Genomic DNA, 17,725 nt, shown 5'->3' with positions numbered 1-17,725 from the left:
TCCTGAACTGCTTACAGAACTCCTCAGAGGAGAGCATGCAGCGAGTCCCAGTTGTTCTTATACAAGCAGGTCGCAGCAATTAGGCTGTATGAAACGACCTCGGAAAATATCTTGTACAGTCTGAGTTACTCAATAACCAGACCTGCTAGCAGAGAAAGTACAGGAGAAGCAACACAGCTGAACTCCACATTAGGAATCCAAGTTTAAATTGTTTCAGGTTGAGGAAAGCTAAGGAGTTTCATTTTGTAGAACTTATTTTTTCTTTTTTTTAGCTTGTTTCAGCATGCTTTTCAGCTTCTTTTAACAAAAGAGGTCTCAAACATTAGTCAAAATCACCAGCTTTTTGTCAAGTTTTTATAATTTTTACTTTCTGAAAAATAATAGATTGGAAGAAGAGTTTATGGCAGCACAGGAGTTAAAGTCAAATTCAAAACTGGTAGCTGATGTAAGCAGATGTTAGAGCAAGAAATGGGCAGGATAAGTAACTGAATGTCTTTCCTCTTCATTGTCTGTCTTCAGGTTTGCAAGTGTTTGTGATCAGATGACACGAAACTAGTGCTTAGAAAGATGTACAGGACCTGAAACACTCCTAAGAGTTGCTGGTTCTGAAATCCTGCCCGTTGATCCCATAGTTGTACCACATCTTTTATTTAGAGAAGGAAGGATGAACTGCTCTGCTGTTTAGGTGATTAAAACATAACTAAATAACACAGCTGCAAATATTAGAGCTTCTGTGTGTTTTTCTGCCACTGTGGAGGCTATTGGAGAGTGGGCTGCTGCAGGCTTCCTTGAAGCAGCTCCTGCGTCCGTGTTCTAGAGGAGTAACAAAGCTCCAGCGAAGGTGAATGGAAAAAAAATATATGACATATAGCAGAAACCCCTGTATATTTTCTGCTTAGCTGCATCATGCTGTCATAGCTCTTCTTGAATGTGGAAATAGATGTTTATGATATTTAGCAGCATCATGGGAGTTAACCTATCTCCGATTTGCTGACTAGGGAAGTACAACAGAAAGAAAAACATGAGCTCTCTTTTAAAGTATGTGCAGTCCTTACATAGCATCACACACTCAGTAACTCCCCAAAAATGGTTTAAAGAAAAATAATAAATTAATTGAGCCAGACTATAAAACCAAGTCGTTCTGATTGCCTTTTCTCTGTATTTCCAATCCAGGAAGACTCTACTTGTTCTTACAGTTTTAAGAGTTGTCTAGAGATGTAGCCAAGTACCAAAACAGGACAGAAACCGAGGCAGAGATGTCCATCATGACCTGTTTTCACAGAAATCATTGTGTGTGATGACTTCTCCACCCTGTAATTAGCTGGTTTTAGCCCCAGAATAATTTAAATGCTCATCTTGGTCAGCTCTGTCTACTTCTGTCTGGAGATGAAGTTCAGCAAAAGCCTGTGAGGTCTTTATGAAAACAGTGGACAGTGTTATTTCTGAACTTTATAAGACCTATAGTTGGTAAGTCTTACAAAGCAGGGCTCTTAAGTCTACCCATCTCCTTCCTTAGAACTTCTGGTTCATTTCCTTACAGGTAACAGTTAACTACCAGTTATCTAATTTTAAATACTCCCCCACTAAAAACGCTATTTGGTGTGTTAGAATCTATTCTGATCTTTGTGGGGCAGGTAATTAGAACACTTTTTCTAGCTGGAAAACTCTCCTCATTTTCATTGTCATCTGTGCGAGAATGATTTGATTTGAAGGTCAGGTTTTCTGAAGACCCACTTGTGCTGGAAGGAGATTGTGCATGCCACTGCCAAATTAAGCCGGAATTCTTAGATGTTTACCAGCACAGGGAAGAATTTATTTTCCAAGATCTTTGTGAGATATTGAACTAGAAGAAAGCAGTCACTAGTTCGTCAGGCAAACAAATGTCTGTACTTCTTACCAAAGAAACTTTGGATCTCTGCTTTCTCACTTAAAAACAGCTGGTATGAAGAGGACTATATATTGAATGCAGATGAGGTAACAGATGTTTAAAATGCTTTAAAGTCTCGTTATCTGATTTAGGGGTGTAATCCAACATAGTGCTGGTCACCTGATAAGTGCTGAGTTGTTTTCTTTAAGTTTGCAGGATCAAGCTTAGCAGGCATTGCTGTTCAGTTTGCATATAAAAATAACGTGGGGGTGAGGGGAGAAGTTTGAAGTGAGACCAGGAAGTATAGTCAGACAGAGAGTGGGTTAGCCAACAGCAGGAGATACAGTCAGAGGATGGCACCTTAACATTTCTGGGGAAAGAAGTGTGCTTGAGCCGTTTGTTGTTACGGTTCTGTAATTTAAGAATAATGTTCCACAAGCTTGATTTTTGTATTGATTTTTCTGCGGGTGTTGCTGCCAGTTATGAATAAATGGTCATGAGGAATTCAGAGGTAGTTACAAAACAATAAAGTGGAAGATATTGCAACATCCCCCCTTCCACAATCCATTTTCTGTTTCGTTTACGCTGGGCCAGATGCAGCTCACATCTCCATCCGCTCCTCTCCCTGCGCTCCCCCTCCCCAAGTTAATGAGAGATGATTAAGGTCCGGTTCTTGCAAAGGGTGCAGTGTCACAGAGGGGAGTTCAACTCGGAGAGGAGATGGAGCACCTTCCTTCCTGTTAGCATGGGAGCGAGCAGTGGGGTGCACAGCACCTCGCAGAGCCGGGTCCTGAGAAAACGAGCCCCTCTACGATCGCCTTTTGGTGTGCAGCAGCTTTCTGGAATTCTTTCATGAACGTTTCCTTTCTCTGCTGACCTCTTTTCCTCACTTGCTTGCTGGAGCCTTTGCGTGGGGGATTTATTCGTTTATTTTTTTGCTTAGCTTCCCTTTTCTCTTACAGAGGAGTTCAGCACAATCTGGTGTTTCTTTGCAGGATGGGCCACTTTCACAGCCTCTGTGTCGGGAAGGCGAGCTGGACGGCGTGGCTTGTTTTCCTTCAGTCCCTGTTGTGCTTGGATCAGCCAACCTTAGGGACAAGGAAGTGCACAGTACAGCTCAGCTTTTGTAACTCGTAATTTCGTTTGGAAATGTTATCAAAACAAACAGATGCCAGCAGGATGAGCGTTAAGACCTGTGCAGAATCTGCTCTGTCAGAAACGAGTTCAGAGTCAGTTTTGCCTGCCTAAACATTTCGCCCAGCAGCTCATTAAAATGGATGTATTCAAAGGAGACTTTTCCCCCCCGATTAGATCATTCCTGTGATAAGAGCATTAACGAGCATATTTTCCCATAAATAAAATGAACGAGCCTCGAGGGCAGGGAAGGTTATTTAGCCTGCAATAAGTTATATCCCACACTCGTCCTTTAGAGAGTCGCGAGTAAGGGAGTCAGTTTGCCCCTTTGCTGTAGCTGAGAGCAAACCTGAGACTGGCCTCTGATCAGCAGAATTGTCAAAGTGGGATTTCTTCCAGCTGTGTGTTTGTGCTGCATGTTGCTTTATTTTGGGTATAATCCCTGTGGATTCAGCACTTAGCAGAGTCACTGGCTGGAGCTCACCTGGAGCTGTGCTAGGAGCCAGGGCAGCTCTTGGGGTGCCGCAGGAGGGACAGGGGAGGTCCAGCCCTGGCAGCCCTTTTGCCAGCCTGTTTATTTGAGCTGCCTGCAGCCTTGTGCTCCTGCCCGTGAGCTGTCTGCGTCTGAACTAATATTTACTCACGGTTCTGTGTACCAAGAGAGTCAGCAATCCCTCTGAGTGAGAGTGGAGCTGGAACCAGCCATCAGGCCAGCTTAGCAGCTCATGTTGTTTACATTTTTTTCAAAAACACTCTTGAATGTCAGGCTGGTGAAAGGTGGCAGCTTGACAGCTCCGGTGAGCCTTTAACCCGCGCAGCAGGTAGAGCGATGGCAATGCAAGCTTCCCCTGCTGCATACCCCATCCAACCTGCCCACCCGCTGTGCCTCTTCAGCCAGGAAAGCCCGTCTGAGCAGTGGGTGAGGAGCAGACCCCTGACCCACGCAGGCCTCGGTGTCTCCCCACTGCTTCTCTGTGAGCAACAAACTGCAATCCAAAGACAGCCAGTGCTGTAGTGATGTTTATAAGGGATTGACAGCAAACTACTATCAAATAAGCCACCAGGTTTTCAGCCCACTTAGGAGTGGAGGCTTTAAAATGAAGGCAGCTCTATTTCATTGCTAGAATTTTCCGGTTTTCCTAAAGGTTTTTATTTATGAAGCCATTCTAGGTACAAATTAACTTACCCAGCCTCCTGTTTGTTATTAACTCTAGAAGAAGCAGAGATCTGGAGGGTTCATTGCTTACCCTGCTGGAAAGGTGTGATTCGGAGCAAAGCACTGCAATGTTTTCCAGCAGCGCTCCCAAGAGCATTGCCATGCCTGTCCCCATGTTTCCAAAGTCACTGGGCTTTAGCAGAGCTGTTTATTCTGGCGTGTTCTCCTGTGTGTAAGCCCAGCAAATATCACACAGATACCCTAACTCGACCCACGGGGCTTTCTGCTGCAGGGGCAAGGTAGCCCAGTCTTTTGGGAGTGCACACTTCCACGCAGAGCTGAGCACGTGCTCGTAACTCTTAATAAGACCAACAGATTTCCTAAGGTGCTAGAAGATAAAGAGGTGGCATAAGGAAGGCAAGAAACCTTGAAATTACTGTTCAGGATTGGACCGATGACCTAGTTAGTTTGATTTCCTGCTTACAGTGACTTTTACCAAGTATTTCAGATGACGATCTGAAAACCTATTGCTTCAGAGTTGTATGCAAAGAAAGGGAGCAGTTGTGATTACAGAAAATAGATTGTCTGGACAGGAGTTAAGAATTAGTTCTGAAATTTGGGTTTTGGGGTATTTTAGCTATTGAAGCTAGTCTGTTCCTCTGGACATTGGATCTCCATATAAATGTTTGTCCTTTCTTGGGTCAGAGAGTTTCCATTTTGGATTGTCTAGTGGGTATGTCCTTTCAAATAGCAGTGCAGATTGTAATGGTGCTCTGCCTTCCTGCTGCTTCCCCAGACTTCTGTCCTACAGCACATTAATTTCTTAGCTCACAGTTCCTTGTTTCCATGTTTGTTTGGCTTCACACGCAGACAAGTCCTCGATCTCTGACTGCCAGCCGGCTGTCAGACAGCAGTGGGAGCCAAAAATCATGTACTATCCAGTTGGGCAGTCTCAGCCCATCTTCAGACTCATGGAGCTCACTAGGGAGGAAAATGTAATCAGCTATCCTTCAAGGAACAGGATGTGACCGGAAGTAATAAGAGTCAGCAGGTCAGTCTGTAACAGCTGTCAGAACAATGTGCACAGTACGGCAGCTCTGTAGTTCTGCTAAATCAAGTCACGGGCTTAATAGACTAGAGTATGCGCATTAAAACTGATCCCTGCAGAGATCAGAGCGTGTCCCAGCAGCAGCAGCAGATCCTACACCATCCCTGTGACCGCTTGTATTCGTTACACAGGGAAAATAGGATCCGTGTTTTGTTTAAGCTTCTAGTGATACCTCTCAGTCCTTGCAGCCCTCGTGCTCCCTTTGGAGGCTGTAACTTACTGCGCTTGTGTCACTCTGGATGGGGAAACTGAGGCAGGGAGAAAGGACCAGCCTCAGGCTGTACAGAGGCAGAGCTGGGATTGGAGCTGAAGAGGTCTTGCACCTCTTCTCCCTTCAGGCTGCCTCCTCTGACCTCAGATCCTACAGAAAATGGACTGGGGGGGTTAGGTCACTTTTAAAATTATCCTCAATGTGCCTCTGAAACAAGCAAAATGTCCTCTTGAACTTAAATTATCTGCCCTTATCCTGTCTCAACTCTCATTGATAATCCTCTTTGTTGCCTTCAAAAATATTTATGGGAGATTATTCTTTGGCAGTGACAGTCATGTTTAATTCTCTTTTCATTATACTGGGCTTTTCTTTCAATGGTTTCCTGATGTGTTGCCATTTGGTATTGTTCGGTTTATGTATTGTGGTTTTAAGATTTTAAATGGGTTCAGAAATATGCTTGCTTGTGGTAACTGGATGCTTTTCCCCATGAACTGTAACAGAGGTGGCTGCAAGATACCAATTTATACAAAAGTATATATTTTTTTTTTATTTTATCATTCTCATGGTGATGTCAGCTGACATGGCCACCACCCTGGGCCTCTGTGCAGCTCTGACCGCCCTCCCTGCGGCTTGTGTCTGTCACGCAACAGCAACACGATGGCACTGAAATTGGTTATTTGCATCCCTACTTTTGCATCGCTACTCTCAGTGGCCCTGGGACTTCTAAAACTCTTTGAATTTTAACAACAAGCCTTTCCTGAGCCTCGCATGCAAAGCAATGCAAATAAAGTTTAATAATACATAAGGCTTGATTAAGCCTTTCTCGTCCCAGTTCAGACTGTAATGCCACAGGCTGGGACCGAGGCACTCAGGCCTGGTTTAGGACTGGTGTCCAGGTCGCTGGGGGACGTGGAGGGCCTGCTGGGTTCGTGCTGGCAGCCAGCAGCAATTCTTCATCCAGCCTTTAACATAAGCGATCAGAGAAGACCACGTCATCTTCATCTTGGTGCTGAGCTTTGTATCACAGATGATACTAGTTGCCATTGCAGAAGGCCGTATAACCCATGCTCCTGCCCCAAAAAAGGATCAGCTTTTCAGGAATCATTCCTGATAGATGTGTCTAACCTGTTCATAAAACCCTTCAGTGATAGAGAGGCCAACATTGCCCTAGATTATCTCTTCCAACACTTTTCTGTCTTTACAACTACAAAGTATTTGGGCTTTTCCCCCTTAAACTCATGACTGCTGTTCATCATTCTGTTACCACGGGCAAGAAGACAATTTCTCTTCAGTCTGTCATTGTATTCATACAGGACACATTCAAACTCTTTTTCTTTGGCCAAAATACTTCTCACAGCAGTTCCAATGAGACCTTTTTTCCATGACCTCCAGGTATAACAGCTGTGACACATTTGTTTGGAGGAACTGCAAGATTAAGAAAAATAAGCTGTTCTTAATTTTCCTTGAAAATAAGCTATTGTTGTAGCTCTCCAAGATCTCTGCTCATTATAGTACTTTGAAAAGTTACCCATCTCAAGGCACGCGCAATGCTTGGGAAGTCAGCTCGCGTAGCTTCTTGGATTGCCTTTTCATCTGGGAAGATTTCAAGAGCTCTTGACAGTTTTATGGGGACATTGAGGGACTTCCCCATGCTGCAAGGTTTAGCTTCCCAGTTTCAGAGACCTACGCGTGGAATGTCTTTCCTGATGGAGGCATAGGGCTAGGAGAGACCTTCAGAGTCAAATCCAGATCTGCTGTCCGCTCATGATCCAAGGATCCTGTTCATAAAGGTACAGTGCTCCACCCTCACAGCCTCCAGTGTGTCTCCTGCAAGGCCATTCCACAAGCTGAGTGCTCTAAGTTCTGAAGCTCCTTTTTAATCCCAGTTATATTTATTTGTAGCAATTTTCTTCCCAGTTGGTTTCATGCCAGCATTGTCCTTGTGCTTAAATAGATGTCTCAGCTCTCTCTTGGGTATTTTTATTTGTAGCAATCCTACCCCTTCTGGCCTTTGTTTTGTTAGGCTAAGCAAACTGAGATCGTCTTCTGTAAAAGCTTCCTTTCTCCTTGTTATGCTTCTTGTCAAGGAAGTATCTCAGCCATCTGAAATCTTTCCTGCACAAGCTATATATGTAAAGCATCTCTCCATGACCACGTAAGTGCCGTCACCTCCTAGGTAAGACCCAACCATGTATAAATGCATTTGCTGGATGTTAGAAAAGGAGTTCAAAAAGCACACACATCCAAGGAGCGAAAAGCTTGGCACATCTAACTGTGGGGGTTATAATTTGATGAGAATTTAGGGCTTAGGCTGTTGTGCTTCACGAAAGGGCTGTTGGAACCTCAGCACTGGATCTTGTGATTTATTTGGGTCTCTTCTTTGCTTTGATGTTTTGTTGAAAGCCTTCTTCAGTGGTCTGGCAAAGGGATACAAACCAGCAGTGGTCTGAAGCACTGGCTCAGTAGTATCTAGGTGGAAGGAGTTTGGCAAAACTTTAATCTGCACCACAAAATGTTGCTTAGAGATCTCCCACCAGGAGTCTGGGCCTAAAGTCTGTTTAGCTCCTATGTGCTGATCTTTGATAAGGAACTAAGAAATATTCTTTTTTTTTTTTTTGGTGAAAACTGGTCACTTTTCATCTTTCTTCACACTCAGAGCTAAAGGTCCTCTTGACATGGTTCCCGCAAGACCCGTGGTATTGCCCCTTCAGCCCTGCATCCTCCCAGTGAGCAGCAAGTTTCTGAGGATGGTGGGTTTAGTAGGCACAGCTCAGGGAAGAGGGGCCAAAAGGGGCTCAGAAACGATGCTGTGACTTGATGTGCAAGAGCAGCGAAGCTGCCAGCCACAAACTTGCACCCTGCTGTCCTGCAGGTCCCAGAGATGGACATTTAAATGCTCTTTTAGTTGCAAAAGCCTGGAGCTCCTTATTTTGGGCAGATCTGTGCTATAAAAACCAGCTGTGCTTTTCATAGCCATGTGTAGGTTTGACACCTGGGCAGGGGACACCTGAGGGCTCAAACCTCGTCCTCCTTCCTCCTGAGAGGGCTGTGGGTGATGCTCAGAGCTGGGGAACTCCTTGCCAGTGGCTGTGGTACGTTCCTCCACCTGAAAGGAGTGGAGATGGGAAGGGCATCAAGGACAAAGAGGAAAAAGGACTGTGGCAAGGCTTTGCTCGACTTGGGGATCACCCTGCTGTGCTTCAGGGCTCCGCTCCCCAGTCTCATGCCCCCAGCAGTGTTCAGCCCCCTTTGGGCTGTGCCGTTGGGGAGATGGTGCTGAGGATGCCCATATCCCCTTGCTCCCCTCTAAAGCTTCTCAGCAGGAACCAGCATCCGTCCTCAGTACGAGCACGTGCTCTCCTCGCAGGGAGCAACCCTGCTGCCGGCTGGTGTTTGCATGGAGGATGGGGAAGGTGGTTTCCCATTGTGCAGGGTGGTTGGAGACCCTCTGGGAGGGGACGGGCTGGATCCCAGGAGAAACTGGTCCAGCAGCACGAGGCTGAAGCAAGCAGTGCTGCGAAGCGACGTGGCTTCCTTCCACCCTCAGCCTCCCGTCTGCACACACAAACGATGGTGCCACAGCAGCAGCGTTGAGCAGTGCTTCCCCCTAAACCCACACGCCCGTTTTCTCTGTGCCGAAGCTGCCGTGTCCCTTCTCCTCTCCCCAAACCAGCCCCTGTACCTGGGCATAGTTGAGGCTCTGCCAGGGCTGAGTAAGGGTGACTCAGAGCTGGGTTCAGCCATCCCCTGCCCGCGCAGGGAGAGGAGCTGGAGCGGGTCCCACCTCGTGGCGTTAGCATCTCCCCCACTCCTCCTTCCCGTCACCCCGCACCTCGACTCCTCACCACCGGCGGGTGGAGCAAGACTAAACTGGTCTCTGCATGCATATCGCCTTTGTCTGGTGTGGATGAACATAAACTGCTGGAGGGAAGCATTTTAACGATGAAAACCATGCGGGGCTCAATTGTTCCCTGCATCCATGGAAAATTACTCCTGCTCACTCTCCCCTTTGCTTGAGCAGCTCCAAAACATGCTTGTAGGGGAGGGTGAGGAGGAGGGAGGTGTATGTGCCTGTGGGGTCGGAGCTGCTGCTTTTTTTTCTTTGTCTCTAAATGATTTATTCTGAAAGACTCTCGCCTTTGTGTCATTGGGAAAAACACACAGCAATCAGAAAGCGTTTTGGGGCCAGCCATTTAAATGTCACTGAGAAAAGAATAGAAAGAAATGAATCCCCGACATCCCAGCGATGCGGCCCCATCCCCCATCCCTCCCTCCCCTTCCCATCTGGCACAAGCAAAAACAGATGGGAGAGGTGGCCGTGGTGGGGCCGCGGTGGAGAGCGCTGGTCCCACTGCCGGTGTGGGCTGTGGTCTGTCACTGGTCCTGAGCACCCACCAGGCACCAGCTCCCCCACAGCGGGGGGCACTTCCCTGGGGCACGGGCAGGGACATGGGGACACATGCTTGGGCACGGGGCGACGCGCTGGCCATGGGCACCGCTCTGGTGGTCGGGCTGCCACTTGCCATCCCACAAACCCACCCCGGGAGCTCTGTGGGTCTGTCCATCCGTCCTCTCCACGGCTCTCATCCTTCAGGGCACTCTCCTGCCTCTTCCCCATGGATTTGCTTTGCCATGGTGCTCCATTTTTCTTTTTTCACCTTTTTCAGACACTGCCTTTTTTACCCAAATTAATGGCTCATTTACGCACCCACATTCTCAATTCTTTTCCTTCTCCCTTTTATATTTCCCCCCTCCCTCCACTCCCAGTGTTGCCCAGCTTTCCTCTTTATCTCCAGTTCTCACTGTGTTTTCTTTGTGGTCCTGACAACAACATTCTCAGGTATAAGAAAGGAAAATCCCAATGATACGGGGCTGTGAGGCTTTCATTAGCGATTGGGGCTGATCAAGCTGATTTTCTTAATTCCCTGTGCAAACCTTGCCTTCCCTCACCGCTCTGCGTTACCCCTGCACTCTGTTCCCCAGCCGATCCCCGTGCTGAGACGCCGGCCCCGCCACTGCTTTCAGTTATCACCTGCACTGTGAGGAGGGAGGGCAGAAACCTTCCCAGGAGCTGGCTCTGTGCTGGGCCTGGATTTGTCCCCCAAAACCAGGAAAGGTGGAAGCAAATGTTGCAGGTCAGCTGAGCAATCCCTGCCGAATCCAGTCACAAGCGCTGAGTGCCCAAAGGAGGAAGGCAGCAACATGGGTGATGTATTGTGAAAGGGATTAAGCTTAATAAATGGAAATTATAGACTGGGTGTCGAGGGTGATTTCTGGTTGTGGGATATGGCAAGCAGTGGATTGTATCTCAAGACAACGAACAGAAAAAACTGTTGTTTGGATGCTGGAAGCTGAACTGAACAAAGCTCTGGAAGATACTGTTGTATGGTTGGGGATGGTGGATTTAGGGATAAACCTTGCGACAAAAATGCAAAGTACTCTAGTAAACTCATCTAGGGTCTTCTACAACCCATCTTAGTGAATTTATTTACGTTTCTGTGGTATGGGGAGCACGGCAAATATTATTCCTTCTATTTACAGAAAGGGAAGCTGCAACACTGTGAGGCGGTGGGATTGTCCCTGGTCAGAGCCCACAGCAGGCCCAGACTCGGTGCTCAGCCTCGGCCAGGCTGCGGCTCTGTCCCAGACCCTCCTGCATGATTTTCTCCAGTCTGCGCACTTCAGCCCCATCCTGTTGCAGGAATGAAGCGGGCTGCCCTGACAGGCTGATCTTCTCTCACCCACGGTGTGAGCTGGTGCTTATCTTCAAACATTCCCCTTGCATAGATGTTACTGGCACCTGCAACGCTTTTTGCACCCAAGAGCCTTGGGTTGGGCTTTTTTGCATATATTTTTGCCTTTTTGATTTGTTTTCTTCCACTTTGAAATCCCTCTTGTGTACCTGGTGTCTTTCTGAAATGTGGTGAGGTCCTTCTTCCCAAGGCGGGGATGGAGCAGAAGGCAGGCTGGTTTTCCTCCCAGGTCCTTAGCTCTGGCACTGCAGCCTGGGGCTGCCCGTGGGATGCTTCAGGGATGTGACATGAGCCACCTGATTGCTGTTGCAGTTCCTTTCACTCTCTAGTACTCAAATTCAGGTTTGTTGCAAAATCCTGATTCTTACAGCGACCGAGGGAAGGGAAGGGAGCTGGAGGCATCTCCTTGTACAGTCAGGGAGCCGCTCCTGTCATTCCGCTAAATTTGTTCACTTCTTTTCCCCCAAGACCTTGAGCTTTCAGGTTTCTCTGCCCTGCCCAGGCCTGGACAGGACAGCAGGGAGCGATATTTAAAGTGTTTGTGAAACTGCAGCTGAACTTGAGTAGCTCTGCAGTGACCTCCTCTCCCTTCTTGGTTTTGAATTCTTCGCGTCCCTCTTTTCAACGTAAGTGGAGAGCTGCTCTATTTAGGGACTGGTGAACACCCCATCAAAGGCGTCTCCAGCAACAGGTTTCTGTGGCTCTTTGGTATTGCTCAGGGTCCCAATTCACTGGCTTGCTCATGGTTGCTAAAAAGGCACTGGAAAGATGGTGTGGGAAGGCAGGGCTGGAGCCAAGCTCATCTTAGGTGTGGCTCCTAAGCCAGTCTCTTTTGCAAGCAGTTGCTCACTGCAGCCTCCCCGCTGCCTTCCCCACAAACCCGGCAGCCTCTCCCTTCTCAGTATTGGAAATTATTTCACTCAGAAATCAAGAATCATGAAACTGAGGTCATGGGACCAGTTAGTTACATGAAGAGAAGCAATCCCACAGCATTTTTTCCGTATGAATAATACTGAGAATCCCTTTTTGGGCACATGTTGCATCCCGCCGTGGGCATGGTTACACCGAGAGGCATGCACAGAGTAAGAAAGTCAGAGCCCCAGGGAAACTGGAGAAACGTTCCCCGCAGCGGGTGGGGTGCAGGGGGGTGGTACTGGTGTAAATCCAAAGTAATTCTATCAGTTTCACTGGAGTTAGACCAGAAGTTATGTCCATGTCACTGACATGGCAGCCTTGACGGGTCGACATCTAGGGTTAGAAGCCTGAAGGACATGTGTAATTTAAGCCAATGGGGAATTTCATGGCTGTATAAGAGCAGTGACCTTCAGGCCAGGAGGCAGAAACCGGGACAGTAGCAAAAAGAGGAGCTGTAGCAGAGTACAGGTTAGATCCTCCCATCCTGTGCTGCCCAGGAGTTTATTCACTGTTTTCTTGGTACACCTCTGCATTTAGTTTGTAAATCACCCTCCCTTCGCACAGCCGTTGTATCCCAAATTGGCAAAAGTTAACGTGACTTTACCACTTATGCCATTTTCTGGCCTGTTTATGTCCCGTAAATTAAGTCAATGATGAGCTTGGCATGGGATCTGGAAGTTTTTCACAGCAGGATCAGTTTCTCCCCTTTAATTAAACATTACAGGTTCCTCATGAATCATACTTCATGCTGTTAAACTTTTATGAAAAGCTTTAACATAGTAATTTATGGGAAATCTGGGCCCTGCTTCTAACCTTGGACACAATTGCAAAGCTCCTGTAAATCATCTGACTTTGCTGGATTTGCATCTACCCTGCCACTGCAAGTCAGCGAGCACAGCCAGGCTGAGCAGGCGTGCAGCGCCGCGGCCGCCCGGCCGCCTTGCTGATCTCAGGCTCTCGAGTCTAAACTTGGGCTCTCGAGTCTACTAGTACAGACCCTTCCTCCAGGTGGGTTTTTAAACCCTTTTCCGAAGTCTGTCTTCCCTTGGTTCCTACCACATCCCATGGCAGTGAGATCCATGACTCCCTTACGTGTCTGTGCAGAAGGACTTTGCTGGTTTTCAACCTGTCGTTTGCTAATTGCCTCTGGGACCCCAATCTTTGTGCTTTGTGAATTGGAGAGTAACTGCTCCCTCTCCGGAGCGCTCTCAGGTTTTTGTTACTCTTCCAAGCTGACATTTTCCTCTCTTCAGACTTTTCTCATGTGGAAGCTTTGCCATAAGCACCGTTTGCTCCCACACCCATCCCTTTCTCTTGCTTCTCTGTGTCTTCTCAGAGGTGACCAGAGCTGCTGGCAGCAGTTGAGACGTGTCTGCCCAGGGGATTCCTGCAAACACAGGATGGGTTTTCTAGTATCATCTCTGCACCCCTCGCAGCAATTCCCTAGGATGCCTTTTTACTGTCGTAAACCCTGAGCTGACATTTGCACAGTTACATCCAGAGCAACTCAATGATCTCTGAGCAGCATTAGCTCATTTACAGCCTGTTATTGCAGATGGATTATGCTTTTTAAAGAACCAAAGTGTACATGATCATGCTATCTGGTGCCCCACCCCTCTTTCTAATAACTGTAGGAAGCACTGACCAGCAACAGGTAAACTGGAAGGCAGGATACATGAACATGAGCCGGCAGTGTGCCCAGGTGGCCAAGAAAGCCAACGGCATCCTGGCTTGTATTAGAAATAGTGTGACCAGCAGAAGCAGGGAGGTGATAGTCCCCCTGGCCACACCTGGAGTGTTGTGTCCAGTTTTGGGCACCTCAATACGAGAGAGATCTCGAGGGGCTGGAGCGAGGGCAGAGGAGGGCAACGAGCTGGGGAAGGGCCTGGAGAATAAATCCTGTGAGGAGAGATTGAAGGAGCTGGGACTGTTCAGTGTGAGGAGGAGAAGGGGAGGGGAGACTCATCACTCTCTACAGCTCCCTGAAAGGACGTTGTGGAGAGGTTGGTGCTGGTCTCTTCTCCCAGGGAATTAGTGACAGAACAAGAGGGAACGGCTTTAAACTGCAACAGGGGAGGTTCAGACTGGACATGAGGAACAAATGTTTCCCAGAAAGAGTGGTCAGAGAGTGGAATAGGCTGCCCAGGGAGGGGGTGGAGTCCCCATCCCTGGGTGTGTTTAAGGGTCGTTTGGATGAGCTGTTGGGGGATGTGGGGTAGGGGAGAACTTTGCAGAGTCGGGCTGATGGTTGGACTCGATGATCCCAAGGGTCTTTTCCAACCTGAATGATTCTGTGATTCCCTGGGATGGATGTTTTTCCCATTTGAGTGAAAGAGGGAGATGCGGGTCTGCACATCTGTGCAGGGGCAGGCAGAGCTCTGCCGTGCAGCACCCACAGCAGCAGTGAGGCTGTCCCTGCCCACCCCAGCCAGAGCACCCTGCTCGTCCCTGCTGAGGGACATGAGGGGCGGTGGGGATGGGGGGCAAAGGACAGAAATCGGTAGAAAAGCTCCTCTGGGCACAACAGAATTCATCCCATGTGGTGGTTTGAGAAACACCAAATGTCAGCTGCTGTCCTGGTGCCTTGTCCCACGCACCAGCACGGTGCCCTTGTCCAGGGACAAGTCAAGTCACGTATCACTGGGGTGGGATGGTTCAGAGAGCTCACTGCTCTCACCGGGCATGAGGTGCGACGGGCCGTGCTCTCAGAGGGGTGTCTGAAAATTGTTTTTAAAAAAAACCCAAACACCAATTGCAATGTTAGCTTACGCAAGACATCTGCTTGGCAGAGACAACCACATGTCCAATCCCAACGTGGGTGTCAGATCATTTCCACCCCTTTTCCACATCAAGCTTTGCCCGTTATTCCCACTGCTCTGTCTACTTAGTCCTATTTATAGCGCGCCTTTCATTGGAGTCTCTAGGCTTTTAACCTTTATTCTTGGAAAATTATTCACTTCTTGGACCTGCCGTGGAGCAATTACTCACCAACGCTCCTCCCCAGCCTGACTTTAAAAGAAATTCCCACGAGGCAGCCCAGAGCTTCGAACCTCCCTGTGGCCAAACCCCGGCTCTGCCTTGTGCCGTGACCTGTCTCAGCTTGTCCCGCGGTTCTCAGCCTGGCTCTGATGTTCATTCACCTGCAGAAATGGTTTGCTGCCTTTGATGCTTCTCCGATGAGATCATTCCGAGTACAGGAGCAAAACACTCCAAATGGGATTCTGGTGCGGGCTGATTGGTTTCTCCAGGCTTCTTCCTCATTCTCTTGCTCATCACCTGCTGGGCCACCACAGATTCTCTCTCTGGTCCTGGTCACTGTAGGACAGAAGAGCCCAGTGGTGACCATAGAGCCGGTTTGGGGGTGGTTGGTCCCCCAGCTGGGGATAAGCTTCTGTGGGCATGAAAAGGGGAAGTTGCCTCTTTCTCCCCCAGCATTTCTACAGCACCCTCCTTGCGTTATGTAGGGTCAGAAATAATCGGTGGCTGTTAGAGGTGGGTGTCACCACCTGGCTTTCAGGTGGTGTGTGGGATCCACCCAACACTGCAAGAGGCTGATGGGGATGGAGGGGGCTCTTCCACCCCATGTCTCTGGAGGGGCAGAGGTGGTTGAAGGGGAGGTGTTTTGTCCTCTTCTCACTTTTGCTGTTAAAATCCCTGGATGTCTAGAATATGAAACCCGCTGTGTCACTGCGGAGACCTGAGGCTGGCTTGGAGACCGTGCTCCGCTGTGCTGGTGAGACCTGGCTCCTTCCTGAGATGCAGAGCCTGAGCCTGGCCCACGTGGTGTTTGGAGATGGGGGGCTGCTGGGGCCTGAGACTTCTGCAGCATTTTCTACAGAAAGAAATCGCTTGTGGTTTTGAATGGCTAATTTGGGGCCTAACTTGGGGCTTGAGGAGGAAATTCTTTCAGGCTGTTGTTTGCATTTCACTGGAACTAAAAAAAACAGCAAAAGGACTCAGCTGGCTTTGCTTTCATACCTCCCAGTGCGAAGCAGGCTGGGCACATGTGGGACGAGGAGGAGGGAGGGGAACCGATGAAACTATGGGTCGTTGTGTTTAAACATTTGTCTTGGAGCTGTGTTGCAAGCGTGCATCCCTTTAATGGGCTTCCCTCGTGCCCCTGAGACACCACTCGAGGGCAGCCACACTTCAAAGTCAAATGCCTGCCCCAGAGCTGGGAAAGGACAAGGCAGTTCCTGCCCAGTGCCCTGCCAAACCCTGCTTTCCAGCTGCTGTGCCTGGGTTTTCTTCCCAGGATGGAACCTATGCCTGGATCCAGGTCCCTGGTCCTTTAGTTGGGATGTACAGCCAAAGTCACAAATCTTCAGTGGTCACTTGAGGGGTCCCTAGACAAGAGATGCGAGGGTACAGCCAGGGGACAGAGCCTCGCTGGTGTGGGTGCTGAGCACCTCACTGCTGGGAGAAGGCTGTGGAGCAGCTCATCTCCTGCTTTTCTGCCCATTCATGCACCAGTGTTGCCATTTTTTAATAATTCCATCATCACTTTAAATAGCTGTTACTACCAGAGCCCGCAGGCTCCTGCCTCAAGTCCTCGCTGGCTGCACACGCAAGCAAACATGGGCACGCTGCCATTTCCCGTGCATGTCTCTGCCTCTACCTGCCCCATCCTGGGGCGCATTTCATTACTTTGTGCCTTTTTGCCAAGAAATACCAGACTGGTGTCGTAGACGATCATGGGAACTGATTCAGCCTGTGCTGCTGTGATCCAAGGCATGATCACGGAGGGCTACGTCCTGCCCCAAAATATGGCACAGGCTGTCGAAACCGGAGCGAAAATGAGGTTGCTTGGTTTCTTCAGGAGGGAAAAGAGAAGGATCAGTAGTCAGAACAAGCTTGGGTATTCACATCACCATGTGATATTGGTGAGAAAACAGCATAAAAACCAGGGCAGTGCTCCAGACTGAAGGATTGCTTCACTTGGGAGCCATCCGGGTGGAGGTACTTGTCCAAGTCCCTTTAAAGACCTTGCCCCAGCCAGGTGGGCAGGAGCCTGATTTCATTCATAAAAATTTCTGCCTAAGCTTGTATTAACCATGGCAAGTTGGTGATTGCGGCCTGGCTTTTCCAGGAAATTTGCATTCTTCTGGTGATGGCAGGCAGCTGGGAACGAGCATCAGTCCTAAAGATGGGCCTTTTTGATGCCAAAGAGCCACAGCTCCATAATTTCCTCGTAAATCTAGCATAACGCCATGGATTCAGAGAAACTGCCTTGGATTTACACCAGCAACACTCCTCCTGGCCTGCAACCCAACATCTCGAGCGAAGTGTTTGCAATTCAGCAAAGCCCTAGCAGGCTGCAGGTATTAACGGTGACCCGTGAGCACAAAATACAGCGGCATCTCTCCTCTTAGTGCCGCACGGATGGGCTCTGCGCAAGCTCCCAGCCACGGGTGCCGAAAGCGAAGTGACGCTCCTGAAAGGCTTTTGTGTTTGTGCCACGGGCTGGAGGGGAAATTTAATTACTTGGCTGTTGACCATCGGCTCCAGCCAAAAGCACGCTGGCTCCGGCGTTGCAGAGCAGGGTGCTGGCATCATGGGCTCTGGGTGCTTGGTGGGGTGG

The 17,725-nt window shown here is 48.7% G+C and overlaps 1 protein-coding gene across 9 annotated transcripts in view; it reads left to right on the top strand.

Annotated features, from left to right (window-relative positions):
• JSRP1 (junctional sarcoplasmic reticulum protein 1) overlaps window positions 1-17,725 on the top strand; it is a 34,606-nt gene that overhangs the window by 2,802 nt on the left and 14,079 nt on the right. The window contains exon 1 of one of the 9 annotated variants that reach the window (XM_074851635.1): window positions 1,714-1,974. The exons of the other annotated variants lie outside the window; for them this stretch is intronic. The gene's annotated coding sequence lies outside the window, so the exon portion shown is untranslated. Of the gene's footprint in view, window positions 1-1,713; window positions 1,975-17,725 lie in introns of those variants that run through there. 9 annotated transcript variants of the gene reach the window in all.

This window comes from Strix uralensis, chromosome 27 (genome assembly GCF_047716275.1).
Source record: "Strix uralensis isolate ZFMK-TIS-50842 chromosome 27, bStrUra1, whole genome shotgun sequence".
Classification (NCBI taxonomy): Eukaryota; Metazoa; Chordata; class Aves; order Strigiformes; family Strigidae; genus Strix; species Strix uralensis.
The sequence above is the reverse complement of the archived record's forward strand: the minus strand, read 5'-3'. Positions and strand labels throughout refer to the sequence as shown.